Source organism: Pieris brassicae, chromosome Z (assembly GCF_905147105.1).
Source record: "Pieris brassicae chromosome Z, ilPieBrab1.1, whole genome shotgun sequence".
NCBI classification, from domain to species: Eukaryota; Metazoa; Arthropoda; class Insecta; order Lepidoptera; family Pieridae; genus Pieris; species Pieris brassicae.
Window position 1 is genome coordinate 6,607,469 of NC_059680.1, and position 16,124 is coordinate 6,623,592.

Genomic DNA, 16,124 nt, shown 5'->3' on the forward strand with positions numbered 1-16,124 from the left:
CGGCCGGTGACCCAATTACAAAGTCAAAATATTACCTATACTATTCTTACACGTTCTCTACACGTTCGCTACAATTCTAAAATATTTCAAATTAATAAAATATTTATTTTAAAAGATTTATTACATAAAATATTACGAAGAAGGTTTCAAATTTATCTATGGCATATGAGACAGGGTCGCAAATATAGAACATCAGATGTAATATAGAATAGTGAGAATGATTAACGATCCGAATGGAAACGTTTCTGAATATTAATTTGTAGTTGAGGTCACTAGAGCCTTGGCAAATGTGACACGGCCGCAGCGAAAGGATTGGTACGCCATGGACCCCCCGATAGGGTGTATGTGCCGAATTTATAGGTGTGAGAGATGGAACTTCAGGGTAGCTAAAGGGTGAGGTGGACTTTGGACCCCCACACTTAGGGGGCTCGAAACCCCCGATTCGCCCTAGTCCGGCACCCCCGCCCGAGGCTCCCGTTCCTGTCCACGCGATAAGAGGAAAGAGGGGAGGACGTCAAATGGACGTTTTACGCATAATTTAGAGCAGTAAATGGATTCGAACAGTCTCCACACAGCACACATAAGCGTTAACGCGATTTTGCTCAAATTAAACATAACGCCGCTGGCGTGATTAAATTAAAACTATTGTTTTGCTCGTCTAGAATATTCTAGTTCAATTTCCAAAGTCCATACGTACATATAATACAATATATTGAGAATATAGATTGTAATATTAAATATTTTTAATTAAAATTTACTTTGATTATGTGATAGGGAAGGGTTAATTTACTTATTAATCTCCTTGAAATCGCTGAGGGACATTAGACTTTAAAACGGTCAGTTCAGTCGTAGAAAAATGTTAATTTTTCTGAATAATCATATCTGTTTTAAATCCCCTATCTCCCCAATGTAAACTAGGGCAGGTACGATTCTTATTCATTAATACAATTTAAGAGAAGTCTACAGATAGATCAGACGTTTGCCAATCACGAAACAACTATTGTTTCGTCAGGAAATTAAAGCAGGACTTCCGGGTCATACGCTGAGTGCGTTAACCGCTAAGCCACCGAGGACCATAATGATAAATATAATTAACATTATTATAAAAACATATTATTAATTGGACTGATTGGAATTCTTACCACCTGCTTCATCTTATTACGTATGATTGCACAAATTACGAGTATTATTACCAGTGGTGGCCTAGTAGTTGGGCGTACTGCTCTTAAAACAGGTCGTCTGTTTAAATACCTTTGTCACCATGGTAACATTTAGGTACATGTACGGAGAAGGAAAGAATGTTAATAAATGCATAATACATAATTTTGCAAAAGATGCAAAACTCGCTAAGCGCTAAACTGTGATCACCTACTGGCATATAAAGAAAAATTACTAAAGATGTAGATTTCTAAGGCTAGTATTAACAGCCGTATCGCCATTATTTCTTTCAATCTTCGACACGTCACGATTATCAACGAAACTTTTATTTCGTTGACGTCACTCAGTCCAATGCGTAATTAATATTTACTTACTACGAATCTTATTCAACCTCTTACTTTCCTTATAATAAAGATGATTCTGGAAGAAATTTAAAGTTTATACAAGTTTCTTTGGACCCCAAAGGTCCCGTATAACGAGTCCGGGAAAATGTAAGACACAAAAGTTTAAGAATATAAACTAATTCTTGTTAATATTTTCTTAAAATAACTAGTTATTTTCATTTTAACTATTGTGGGCTTTTCATCGAAAAAGACTTCGCTCCTCTTGTCTGTCCTACAATGGGAAAATGATTGGTTTTGTACACATAAAGAGTACTCCAGTAAGAGAGAACACTCCAGTGGCGCTAATTCTTAGCGCAATTCTTAACTTCTTCTTAATTCTCTACATGGGTCTAGGTCAAGGTCATGTGTTTCTTTATTTAAATGTTAAGGTGTCATTGATTACTTTGTATAAGCTGGTTTCCTTATGCTTTCACCGAAAGTCTTAATTGCTCACATTTAAAGCAGAAGGTGCACTGCTAAGGTTTGAACGACGACTCCAATGTTGAAAGTCACACATAAGCCTCTAGAAGTCTTGACCATCTCTGCTCTACAGTGCATTTACTCATAATTTGAAGGCGTTTTGGTAATTTTGTTTTGTCCGACATCTACAAATTTAAGGATATTATTTTAAAAATACTATTGTTACGAGCTAGGGGATCGTATAGACAACTCTAGATCTCTTCAAGGGTTTATTTTTTAAGTATATTAACGAGGAATTTAATTGTACTAAAAAGACGCAAATTACACGCATATATAAACTATTTACCACACACAAAATACTGACACTAATTACTACTAAATACTAATAATTTGTCTTCACAATTCACACTTTATCTTTTGGAATTGCACTCGAAACTGAATTAACGGGTCCCGTTTTGGCCCGCTTAATATCCTTAGAATCCATAGAATATTCATAGAATCTTGAATTATGTTCGAGAACTTTCTAGACAGGAGTAGTACTGCTTAGATCGTCTATTCTTAACGCACAATTCTAGAACGTGCGTACTCCTTCGCACATCGCTTTGGCCTTGTTGCGCGGCGTTCTAGAATATTCAGTTTGGTTACGAGAATATTCCGAACCATACGGACCGGCCATAAATCACATTTTAGCTTAGTGAAAACGTGTCTAACTTGTGGGAAAATCGAGAAACATTTCAGTCAAACCATTTTCGTAACACCCCTCTTTAGACATACTCATCCCGAGCATCATCGCTTTCTTTTATAATTATTCTTTCCCATTGGGCTGGGATATTGGAATTATTCATTCCAGGTCGAGACGGTGTCTGAGGTGCGATACTTAACCGCAACACATGCTTTACCTTTCTTCATCCAGTCTTCTACATCTTCACAATAGTGTAACTAATAAAATATTTATTGAGTCTTCATTCCTTTTATTCCTAAATGTCTACTAGACCAGTCACCATGAACCATTTCTAAACTGTCTGTTTTGGATCTTGGCACAAGTAACTGCAAATGATTTGACTTGATTTCGTTTTATTACTTGTAGAACTAAACTATCCCATGGAGCCTGCATCATCTGGAGTCTCTACCACAAACTTCTCATGATTCTCCCATGTAGTAATTGGCATTTTCTATACCACTTCTCTGCTTTCTAGGTGAAGTGGTAGTGAACAGCTGATCTATTCTTATCCCACAATTCTAGAACGTACGTACGCTTTATCTTAATCGCACATGGCTCCGTCCTTGTCGTACGGCGTTCTAGAAAGTTTAGTCTGGCTTCGAGAAGGTTCCGAAATTTCCTCTCTTTCGCGTAACATTCCGTCCGTGTCTTACACATAGAAAGTTCACTATACATTATTCCTTCATTAAAGGGTACAAGTAGTCCTAAAAACGGACTTTCCTCAAAAGTATACGGCTCAGCTACACTTGCTCTGTTACAGCCTGAAAAAAAAGCTTCCTGAAAGCGAGAGTAAATTAATGCAAATTAAATTTTTCTGGAATATGATGCCCCTCCTGAAGCGGCCATAAATCACATTTCATCTTGCTGAAAACGTCTCTAACTTGTAGGAAAACCGAGAAACATTTCAGTCAACCCATCTTCGTAAAACTATTGACGTAATTTTGGAAAGTAAGATAAACTTATAACTTTGTGGTGACAACCCAAAACTTCTGAGTTCGATTCCCGATAATACTTGTAAACGTTTTCGTTTCGTATTTGTATTGTTTTATTTTTTCTCATAACTCTTTAGTATGTAAGAAATTAAAAGTAATTTGTACTCTTGGGAAAAGCGACCACCACCCTCCAGTAAATAAGGAAACCGAAGAAAAAGACAATAATAAAATAATACGGTTCACGTCACAACATAATAATTTAAAATTAATAAATAGATAATTAAAACGAATTTAAAAAAGTCTGGTATTTGGGGCACTTTAACTTTACCGCTGGAAGGATTTCCATTCAATTCAATTTCACAGGAATTGAAATAATTATGATCCCTATCATCCAACTGCCAATGAATATAAATTTTAAATTTAAATACCCTAATTTAAATATATGCTCCTAGAGAAAGTGCAGCCGAAAAAGGAATCTGTAAGTTCTACGAAGACCTTATGAGAGCTTATGAGACACCTGACAAAAACGTATTTGTATTAGACTTCAAACCCAAAAAAGGGCTGCCGGGTAAGAGAAATACCTAATGGGCGAAAACGGTTATGGTACAAAAAATCTCAGGGCTAAAAGCCTTGTTCAATATGCCTTTGAGTATAAGCTGTGAAGTAAAGTCAAAAATGAATACATGGGTAACAACTAACACTGAAAATTTTTATAACTGATCAGTTAAAAACATTGCTAATGAAATTTTGCTTTGAATGTAATTAATTTTAAAACTCTTTGGTAACCTAATGTAGTACATTGCATTCATTTGTCAAGTTGTTTTTGTGAATTCGCGGGAAATCTCTCTTTGGGACTCTTATTACACGAGAAAATTAACCTAACGCGAGAAAATTTTCGGTCAATGATTTATTATGACTTTCGTTGTGGGCTTACCTAATAACAAAGCTATGATAGGCTGCGATTAGCATTTCTTAATGAAGCCCCATCTCGTGCCACTATTTACAATTGATTTAGCGAGTTCAAGCGTGGACGTAGCAATCTACGTAGTGATCCGCGTGAGGGACGTCCTTTAACAGTGACTACTGAAGATAATAGCAGTGCTGTACGACGCATGATAGAGGAAGATAAGAGAGTGACCCATCAGCAGATACGGGCAAGCCTAGGCACTGGTATGAGTGAAGTTAAAAAAATATTATACGATCATTTAGGCGTCAGAAAGCTTTTTACCATATCTGGTATAAATACCACATTGGTTAAACTATGGGAAATCCAGAAACATGAAAGCTGGATATTTGCTACGAATCCGAAACCAAAAGACAATCAAATCAGTGGGTATTTCCTTTCGAGGATTCGAGAATTGCGTCATTTTTTGGTCGGAAAGGTCATTTCGCGACATGTGTCTTAGAAGATGGAAGGACAGTTACAGCAGACTGATATGTCAATCGCTGTTTGCCTGTTGTCTTGAAAAATAATTCGACAGCAGCAGCCTCGAAGCCTTTACCACGACAATGTTTCAGCGCACTTCACAAAACGGACTGTTGAATATTTAACTAGGAGGTGTCGAGATAATGAGTCATCCGACTTACAGTCCTGACCTGGCGCCCTGGGACTTCCATTTCTTCCCAAAAACTACAACATATATAACAAAGACAAAATTCGAGATATTCGCTTTACGAGCGCTGTACGAAAATGCCATAGAAGAGACTCTAAGGAAGAATGCGCCCAATTTCTTTTCTCAGTAGTTCCATCGAATGTGACGATGTGTAGAGAGTAACGGAGATTACTTCGAAAAACAATAAAAGTATTGTCAACTTTCTACATTAAACCGTTTTTCATTTTCTAAACATTTTTAGTGTTACCTAGGTACATTCCACAAGAAAAAATAATTACGCAGACCTGACAAAAGAACAAAAACGAAACAGATATTGTACTGAGCAATACTCTATCAAAATATCAAATCTATAACCAATATCGAAATATTAAGTAATTTTAACTTTACATCAGACCACAGAATGCTCAGGTTTTCTGGAGCTAATTTCCCCAAAGATTATTCGAAGATCTTTAAAAAGACTGTAAGCTCACTTAAGACTAGTGAAAAAGTAACAGCACATTACAACCTTCAGGACAATTCGAAAGCATTAAACGATAATCATGAAAATAAAATAAACATACGAACAGTTAACGACAAATAAGAACAAATAATTTCAGCAAGTCTGAATTTAGAGATTAATGCAAAATACAAAATCTAACAAAATATACGTAAAAGAGAAAGAGAAACAAAATATAAAAATGACGTAAAAAATGTATGGAAACTAATATACAAGCGTCACGTGAAAGAAGTACTCTGAAAGGTAATGAAATTCTAAAAGGTATAAAGGTCTACAGCACATGGAGATAATTATGGATTATGATATTCTATCCTGTGATAGCATAACAAATATGTTGACACAACAAGCCCATAAATTACAGACGAACTTGTTCACGCTCTGAGGCTTAAATGGAAATGGGTAGATGATACATCTAGCGCTCGGGTTGAAATATGGACACTTGAAACAAGAAAATGGACTGGAACTACTGTAAAGAGTAGGTATAGGACGTATAGGACGACAAAAGAAAAGATGGCCAGGTGACGTAATAGAACTAGTGGAGAAAAAGTAGATGATAAAAACTTGCTTAAGGCAGAGAGAAGTGGACAAATATAGAGGAGGCATTTATCCTAAAATATCCATAAAATTACAAATACTAGAACAGTAACAAACCTACCTTACTTTTTAGAACTTACAGTAACACAACTAATACTTAGGTATACTAAGAAATGTAAAGTGAACAATTATTTTATTGATTATTTAAAGCTTTAAAAATTGATTTATAAAGCTTTAATAATAATAATAAAACCATCAAAAAGCCAAACCGTGCATAATAAGAAATGTATGATGATAGACGATAGATAGACACGTGGCACAAAGTAACCGGCTGAATTTTTAACTGCAACCCTTTTCAATTACCATCGAAAGTGGGGTCCAGGCTACGCTGACAATCCTTTTTGCGTTCCTTAATTATTCACGGACATTCCTAAATCCAGACATGTGTGCGAAATTTTAACGTCTACTCTAAGTGCTTGGGGTATTTTTAATCAAGAGATATTGATTAATTGAATTACGACTCGCATGACGTCTACTTAAACGATTATATACTATATCTAAATAAATTATCTTTCATAGAAATAAAGTAGAAAAAAAATTAACGCAATAATAGGCGTTTAGAATATTATATGTTTATCAGAATTCGTACCTTCTGTTATCTACGTCTTAAAGAAGATAGTTTAACTTGATAAACTTTAGTGTCTTACGTAACATACATAAACACTAAAATAGAACAATTTTTTTTTAATTTTATTTCGTAACGTCACTCAGTAAAATGCGTTATTAATATTCGCTTACTGCGAATCTTATAAACTTCTTTATTTCCTACTAATAAAGATGATTGTGAAACTATGTTAAAGTTTATAAAATGTTCCTTGGATCTCTAAGCTCCCGTATTATATTATAGATATATAGTCCAAAAAAACCGGAAACAAAAGTTTATGAACGTATGACTTTTTAATTTAACTGTCCTGACCTAAAAACTTTATCGTTGCCTTTAGATCGTCTAGTCGCTTTCCGTTCTTAAACATAAGGTTACCTTGTTTGAGGTTCCCCAGGAGACCTGCCATCTTCGCTGAAATAATATTTGCTATAACAAGCATGCATGCATTAAGTCTTTACTATCCTTCCAAAGCTTTTATAAAACCATTTACTAATTACAATTTAAAAAATAACACAATTAAGAATTCTTCAAATTGTAATAACAATAAACTAAAGTGCTATTAAGCAGGTATTTAAATGTAAAATAAAAATAGTTAGTTATGAGTTTATTTAAATTGTTGTACCGTGTCATTGTGGTGCAATGACCTTTTGCCAAATAAAAAACCCAAGAGTCATGACTTGTGACTAAGTGAGAAACGCAGTCTTTATTTAATTTATTATTAAGATTTGCCAATATACAATTAAATGCACTTTATTCCAATCAAGACAATGTCTTTGACGATATCATTTTTAGTTCATTCCTCAAACGACAGGAAACAGGAAGTCTCTTCTTATATAACATATCGTCATCTCCCCTTTGGTTCAGATAAAACACAGTGTACCGCGTCCTCCAAACCTGCGACCCTCAGTGGAATAGTTTTCGACGGCGTTTCACTCAACTTCAGCAATGCTATTATTTATATTTAATCATAGATAGAAATCTTAATTTTAATGAACACGTCATTCACATCCTGGCAAAGGCATTAAAAATCTTTCACAAAATCTCACTAGAAGGGCCCCAAGCCCTCTTCCCGACAACATTAGGCTCATGTACCAAAGGGTTATCGAACCTATCATAACTTACGCCTCGGGTATCTGGGGCCACATCTCTACCAAGAAATACATTTAAAAACGTGTAAATGACTAAAAAAGGCTTTTCGCTATAAAAATAATTAGAGGGTTGCGCAGGCTTTAGCTCCAATTACCCCACTAGACCTCAGGGTCCTAGAGACAGCCGAGCCGACATTTCGGTAGAAACACCTGTACCCTTCCAGGAGCTCCTTCACCTGGTGCTCTAGCTACCAATCAATACTAGAGTTTTTCGAGTCTTTCCACCCTCTACGCAGACACCTTTAAAATTACACTGAACTAGCTCAGTCTTTTAGGTTGAGATGTTCGCAATCCTCCAAGACGTATTCTACATCCACAAAAGTTAAATAACGCACTCGCTCATGTATACTGACTCACAATCATCTTTAGCCGCACTCAAACAAACATCTAACTCGCACCTACTTGTAGCACAAAACAATTTACCAGATTAAATTAAAAAACACACACAAACACTCTGAAATCATATTCCGATGAGTGAAAGGACATTCCAGGACGACAACGAGGCCGCGGACGGAGCTGCTTCTAAAGCAGCTACCTGCACCGCTGTCCTACTCTTATTACATGTCCCTTATCCTACACCAAAGCATCAATTAAAAGCGAGACTAAAGCCATAAGCAACATCAGATATATAGCTGACAGAACAGGCCGCTTCACGAACGTAGCCGACACACATACTTTCTTTTCTTCAGCACCCATTTCGTTTCAACTAAACACAACTCCTCACAAAACTCTCATTCGCTAAAGATTATCTGATTCGTTTCAAAATTATTAACAACGACACATGCCCATGCTACAACCACACAGCATAAACAATGAAACACTTGCTAATTGATTGCCTAAGATTTATTAAGCAAAGACATACAAATACGCAAAAATTCACAAAACATACAACACAGCTAAAACCCTTCTTCTTAAAAGAATTTATTCCGCACCCCTCAGAACTTGGTGGTTCACTTATTCAATTGATGTATCTTCAACTGCCTTAAGAAACTCAACAGCTAACATATGAAAATGGCTACAGATTAGGTTTTCACATTTTGTATGTCCCTTTTGTATTTTACTGTGTATAAAGTTATAACTGTATTTTTATATTTAAACAAAATATTGATGTTAGCTCCATTACAGTAATAGAAGACATATAATTTTTATAAACATGTTTTGTATAATGTTATATTTAAGTATTTTTAAGTAGGTATATTATTCTGTACTGAGACTCCATGTTATGTTGAAGGGCAAATAATAATTGTTAGATTTATATCACTTGTTCTATATAATTTACAATACTTAGAAAAATACTTGCATTGTATCGATTTTATAATTAAGAACTTTTGTCTTTGTGACAAACTTCAGAGATGCAAGGAACGAAGAATGTATCAAATAGTCACATCTTCCTTGTAAGATACAACCCTTTAGTGTATAATTTTTTGTTTAGCATATAAGCCGCACTATATATAAAAAACCAATTCAAAAAGAAAAACATAGCAACGATATATATGTGTATTCATTTATTTTATGAATATGCGTCAATAGTATAGAAAATTGGACAAAGACAAAGTCAAGTTTGGAGAGAAAAAAGGAAGATCCGTCAAGTGAGACTGTGTGGGCTAGACATGAACTGATTCAGTGAAAGAATAGGAGAACCTGCCTTTTACTGTATGTGAAATATTTATAATAATGAAAGAAATAAATAAAAAATATATTAATAGAAAAATGTGACTCAACATTATAATCGTCCGATGTAATTAATAAATAAAACTAATTGAATTCGTTACAGCTAATGTGTTACGAAGGGTCAATATACAAAAATACAGCTGCTATTATTATATTGAATTTCTGCGTCAGTTTTATTACTTACTTTTATCGCTTAGTAATTGATTGGCCTAAACAGATATTCCTTCGCCCTTCACCCCTCTAGGTGATACGTCCTATCTTATCAAATTAAATTATATTACACGATATTATTATTTATTTCGTGTTTTATTTTCCTTTCGTCATCTCAAAGTAAGTAAGGAAACATGATTTGAAACAGATCCCAGTACCTAGAAAAATCACTTGGTACGGGTCTATTTTTATACATCAATTTCTCATGAGGTGAAACAAGGTGAAATAATTTAATTATATTATGGTACAAAAATGTGTAAGGTGGTATAATAGTAAGTTCGCATATTATGCGCGCAAATTTGTCTTTAAAGGAGTTTTACATTTTACAACATTATTAGTCATATGAATTGGTCAATTATTATATTAATTATCCACACAACTCGCGCAAATTTCAGAGAACTATCATTTATCCTACCAAACTTTCAATTAATAAACTTTTCGAAGAGGAGAAAAGTAGCGATTATCATTTTAATGTAGACACCGAACCTAAAAATACGATGAGTACTACCTACTCTTAAGATATATTAGTAGATTTTGAGAACGAGTCTCCCTAATAGCCAAGTCCAAGTAGGCATATGTGTGCGTGAGACAGGTTTAGATGTGTGTTTCATAACAGCTACGGTACCGCTCCAATTTTACATCTCACATTGTAAAGGGTGATTATTTGCGTTGATTTAGTTTTTGATATATTAATTAAACATTACTTTCTATATAGGATTTTACAAAATAAAGGTAACGTTATCATAATTTCTGCGTATTCATGACAGTGTCCATGCGCGACAATATCACTTGCCATCAGGTGAGCCTCCTGCCCGTGTGCAGGGGGCTCTATAAAAAGAGGCACCTAAGTCTGGTGATGTATTTGAAGTTGTAGGTATATTTGATAATCAAGCCAATGAAATAGGTGCAGAAAGTGCAAAACTAACTTGAGGTGACCTTGTTCTACCAAAAGCCTGACTGATAAATAATGTACTAAGTCAGGGTTCACTTTTGATGTATCGTTAGACTTTTTTCATGTAATAGGAGACAAGTGCCAGTGCACATTGCCAGAACGCTCGCAAGTGCGTAGCCGGCCTTTCAAGAATTGATACGCTCTATTCTTGAAGGACCCTAAGGCGAATTGATTAGGAAATACTTCAGTGGGCAGCTGGTTTATAAGGAATTTTATTAAATTTATAGTTATTTATAGGAATTTTATTATATTTATAGTTATATATTCTAATATATAGTTAAATTTATAGTAAAGATCACATCTACATCTACACATCTTGAGCATCCCGTATGTATACGGACATGCGTGCTACACGCATATCTAAGCAGTATTGTTAATTTATCTACAGTTAAACTAACCCCCGACCACCCTGGCCGAGGTACCTTTATTTGAACATATCCAAATGAGTATGCAGAATACTGTTCTTAACACATGGCCACGCTCCCTAAATTACTGAGCTTTAATTAAAAGCCCAGCATTATTTCGCTACAAGTATTTCAAGTACGATCGCTATGACCTTTGATAGTTCTCTGAAATTTGCTCGGACGAGTTGTGTGGATATAAATTTGGCTTAGAATTTCTAGAAATAGTGGTTTTAGGCGTATTCATTATTGGAAAATTTTGTGGCTATAGTATATATTGTGTTATTGGCGATTCGCCGGCGTTCTACAATGTGAACATTTTTGTAATAGAGTTTTAGTAAAGTAATAATTGATTTGTGAATCAATCATTGAGATGCGTTTTTATGATTTTTACCACCGCCATAACTTATACAAAACACTTATATATAGCCTATATTCTTTCTCCGTGTTCCTATAAGTATTGCAAGCCCGTATCTAAGCACTTGATACTTAAAACTTCATAGAAAAAAATGGTTTGATAGCCTAGCGTAATTGCGATATAATACGTTATTTGGGTGGCATTCATAAAAATTACAGATACATAAAGGTGATAAAGATAGTCTAATGAAAATATATCTAAAATACATTAAGAGTAACAACTTTTAAAAATTAAACGGATAGCAAAATTAAAAAAAGGCTTTACAAGTACCTGGTGCCGTAATAACGATTATAAGACTCGCGATAATAGACAGGCGACGAGCTGAATGAAACGAAAAGTCAACGCCCGGTGAGGTTGTTACCAACAAACAACCTTAATAACTCAAGGAAACCATTCATGTCGTCTTAATCTTGAGCTGTAGACTACAAATTCAAATAACTGATTGTACGTTACCGGACAGGCTTTGAATACACTAAGTAGAAATTGTATAAAATGTGGCTGAGCACATTTCCATCGTCAGGGGAATTTGCACAAGGAGGAACAAGGAAGAAGCGGGGGCACCCCTTTCTCTGGGGGGAGGGGAGGTAAGGGACGTCCAACCGCCCTACATACGTACAATGGTAGGCTGTTTACAGCGGACGAGGCACGCACGCGGCTCAGTTCTACGTTCTACAGAATCAGGGTCGTGGACCGGACATGCAGGGCTGCCTTCACTGTGTTAAAACTTTATTAACTTTTGTCACTCAAAGAAATCTTATCCATCTCAATCGTCTGTTGATAGAATGCACACTTCAAAAAAAGTTAAGAATAAGTTTTAAATTATTTATCTCTCTTCCTATTTAGAAAGAAATAAAATAAAATACCCAAGGCCAATTAACCTAATTTTTATTTTATAACATTTAGACGCAATCCAGACGTCTGGTCAATATAATAACAGTGTACGCAGAACCCAGCTTCACAGAGCAACATAGAGCATATATCTATTAACAAACAGAATTTAAAATATTTAAATTTGTTGTGGTTTGAATTAACCCTAGCGGAGTAGTCGCCGCACTAGATGACGTAGGGAGGCATGGGCGGGCGGGGTGGTGGGCGCCCCCTCCCGTTGGCCACGCGGCCGGTAATACGAGTGCGCCTATGCGAGGCATGTATCTTGAACGGGCTGATATAACAGAGAAGTAGCCCCCAGAATCCAGTTTGTAGTGAACGGTGTGAATGTAACTCTACGGGTTTTACAAGCAGTTTAAATGGAATTACAACATATGAACATAAATATGAAAGCCACAAATATTCTTGACCTTAATCCAATTACGATAATCCACTATAATATCAATGATATTATTGGAATTCAAAATTCCAAAAAATAGTATAGTATAACTCAGACCTGTGTGTGTTTACCGATTTAGATATTGAATAACGCCTATTAGTATTTCAGTGAATTAGCATTTCCGTGTCGTACTGACTCGAAAATTAACCGCAAGTGTATGACGAAACATTACTATATATATTTATAACCTTAATAATCCAAGTTAGCTTGTCGTAAAATGAATAAAATATTAAAGTAAAGCATACTCCGCGTACCATGAAAGTGAAAGCTATTTTACATGTGCACGGACTATAGCTGGCCGCCCTACGTATCGGTAGGCAGGGCAGTGGTAGGTAACCGGCGGAGCGGCGTTGAATATATTTCGTAAGGTACATGTGTTGCTAGGAACGTATATTCTCCGTTTCTAACATGTTTCTTTAAATCACGTTCGATTTTTCTAAAGGAAAGTGCTCTTAGTTTCAATTTTGTTATCGTAATGTAATGTTTTCCTGTTACATAGGGGTACTATTTAGGTTAAACTATTTCTAGTTATTATCATAAATATGATAGCAACACATTATAATGTGGCGCGGTATAAAAAATGACCTTGTTTTTATTTCCAAAAAGTTCGAATCTTGTCTTGTTGTATGCCTTATAGAAAAACACTATACGATGTGATCTCCGTCGAAACAATAACAAAAATCTTAATCGTTATTACAATTAAAGTTATCAATCGTAGTCACCATTACAACAAATAATTGTGAAATGTGTAAGTGTAGTTGTAATTAATAGTATAATTAAAAGACAAGTTTGCTTTCCATCATTAGGCGTGACCTCTGAAGGTAATCACACATTTTACATAATCATTAATAAATTGTGAAATAAAACTAATTTATTTGTATCGCAAGTACTGCATTATTGTCAAGCTTTTCTCTCTTTTGATACGATAAAGTTTTTTAATTGAACATTAAAACTAAATATAGCTGACAAGTATCCGCAGACTAAGGACAAGAAGTTACACAATATGTTAGTATCGTTTTCCTAATCGACGAAGTTTTGTCTCGAGCGTAATTTATTCTAGACAAAACAAGGCTCGTTTTGTTGACATAAATGAAACAATTGACACTAGAAAAGTTTAGGGAAAAATTATGTTTTACATAAATGATTTTTATCTCGGACGATATATTGTAATGCTTACTATGAAAATTATTTGATTGTAGTTTTAAAAGGTTCATATATAAAGCGTCTTAGAGCTTGTCATAAAAATTGGTACATGAAATCTTAGTGTGCCAAGCAAGGCGAGCATTTTAAGGAGCTTAATGCTACGGACCGAGACAATGTGAAGCTGCCCATTGAAGTTTTTCTAATTTTACTTTGTCCTTCAAGAAAAGAGCGTACGAATTGATAAAGCTCTCGAACGCTCCTCACTTGAGCCTTCTGGTGCTGTAAAAGTCATCAGGCGATTTAATTCCCGGTTAAATAAAAAATATTATAACATTTTGTAAAATGTGTGTGACACTCTAGCTAGCCTTCACGCCTTTAGGCACTTCAGGATACAACGAGTCACTGATTTTAGGTAAGTGTATGTAATTCATAAAATACTTCATTCGTTACAGGTAATCTTTAAAGCTAATATTTCAGATTATTTACCTCACTTGGTCGAAAAACACTGACTATGAACTAAAAATAAACTGCATTCATAATGAAAAAGGTCATGTGGGTCATTGATCTAAAGTTAGTCGTATTATATTGTGAGGTGTAGTGAATAGATTATTAGCAGTCCTACAACGAGTTGTCCGCAATAACATCGTTGCGTTCCGAAAGGCAAATCAGTAAATTCAATTAAGGGGAGCGCATTTTTCGGACACAAGTAAGGGCCCTTCCGCCGCGGGCACTCGCCCCCGCATTGGAAAATTTTCTCTCCAAAATTGAAGATATTTCGTGCTTCTCCCCGGGGGCGACTCGTTTCTCGACACTTATGGTCGGCATCCTCCGGGTGTACAGGAGGCTTTTTACATAAAGTCCACACGTATAGGTATCGATCGAGGGCGGCCGGACACCCTGTACGCAGATGACGGCCCCCCCCACTGACACCCTCGGTCCCCCTTTCATTATGTAAGTGCGTAATGCGTGCTCGCGCGGACCTGATTACAGAGCCTCTTTTTTAACTGACCTCTCTCGGAACGATTAAACTTAATTTCAGTCTTGGCTATTAAACACCATTGCCGCATAAAGCAAGGTGTAAAATCCGAGTATCAAGCCACAAAAGCAATCGTTAGTGCCTTATAGATCACAAAACTCCGCTTAGTACATTTTTGTGAACCATTACACGATAGTAAAACGAATACTTAAACTGAAGGTCCCATATAAAACGTATGATGCCAAAGGTACATTGATTGTCCTAAGAGTGTAACAAAAAGGGTAATTCTTTATTTACGGAACATGTTTTAAAGACCCAATTATAATAGATTAAATAAATATTGTGTTTAGTTTTTATCTAAATAAATTACAGATTCAACAATTATTCAATAAGTTATGAAGTCATTTGTAATAATTATTCATATTTTATAATTTGAATTAATAGCAAAAGAAAAACCATTGCGTTTGTTGGCACGATGGGTTAAGGAAAACTGGACCTTGTGTAATCCTGAAATCCGTCTTGAAATCCTGAACTTACTATGAAATTAGACTTTGTTTTTTATACAAAAGATTTATAATGCAATAATAATGAATGAGGCGAGGACTCGATTGTAACTTCACTAACCCGAAGAAAGGTAGATGTTGTATGATAAGATTCTTCACATTATAACAGTAAGACCATTAATTACGCAAAACATCCAGCTTCGTAAATCGCATAAAATAATATAAAATTAGAACTAACACTGTAAAAACCGTGTATTATTCTTAGTGAATATGCAGAATTGTTTTGTAATTTTTTTCTGTTCTATTGGCGAACTTTTTAAAGTAATGAAAGGGGTAAGATTGAGAGGTTGAGGAGAATTGTACCAACTTAAAAGGAAAGGAAAATCTTGTTTCACAACGAGCCGAGTTTATTTATAGAAAACTTTCTTGAAGTTATATAGATAGAATATTTTAA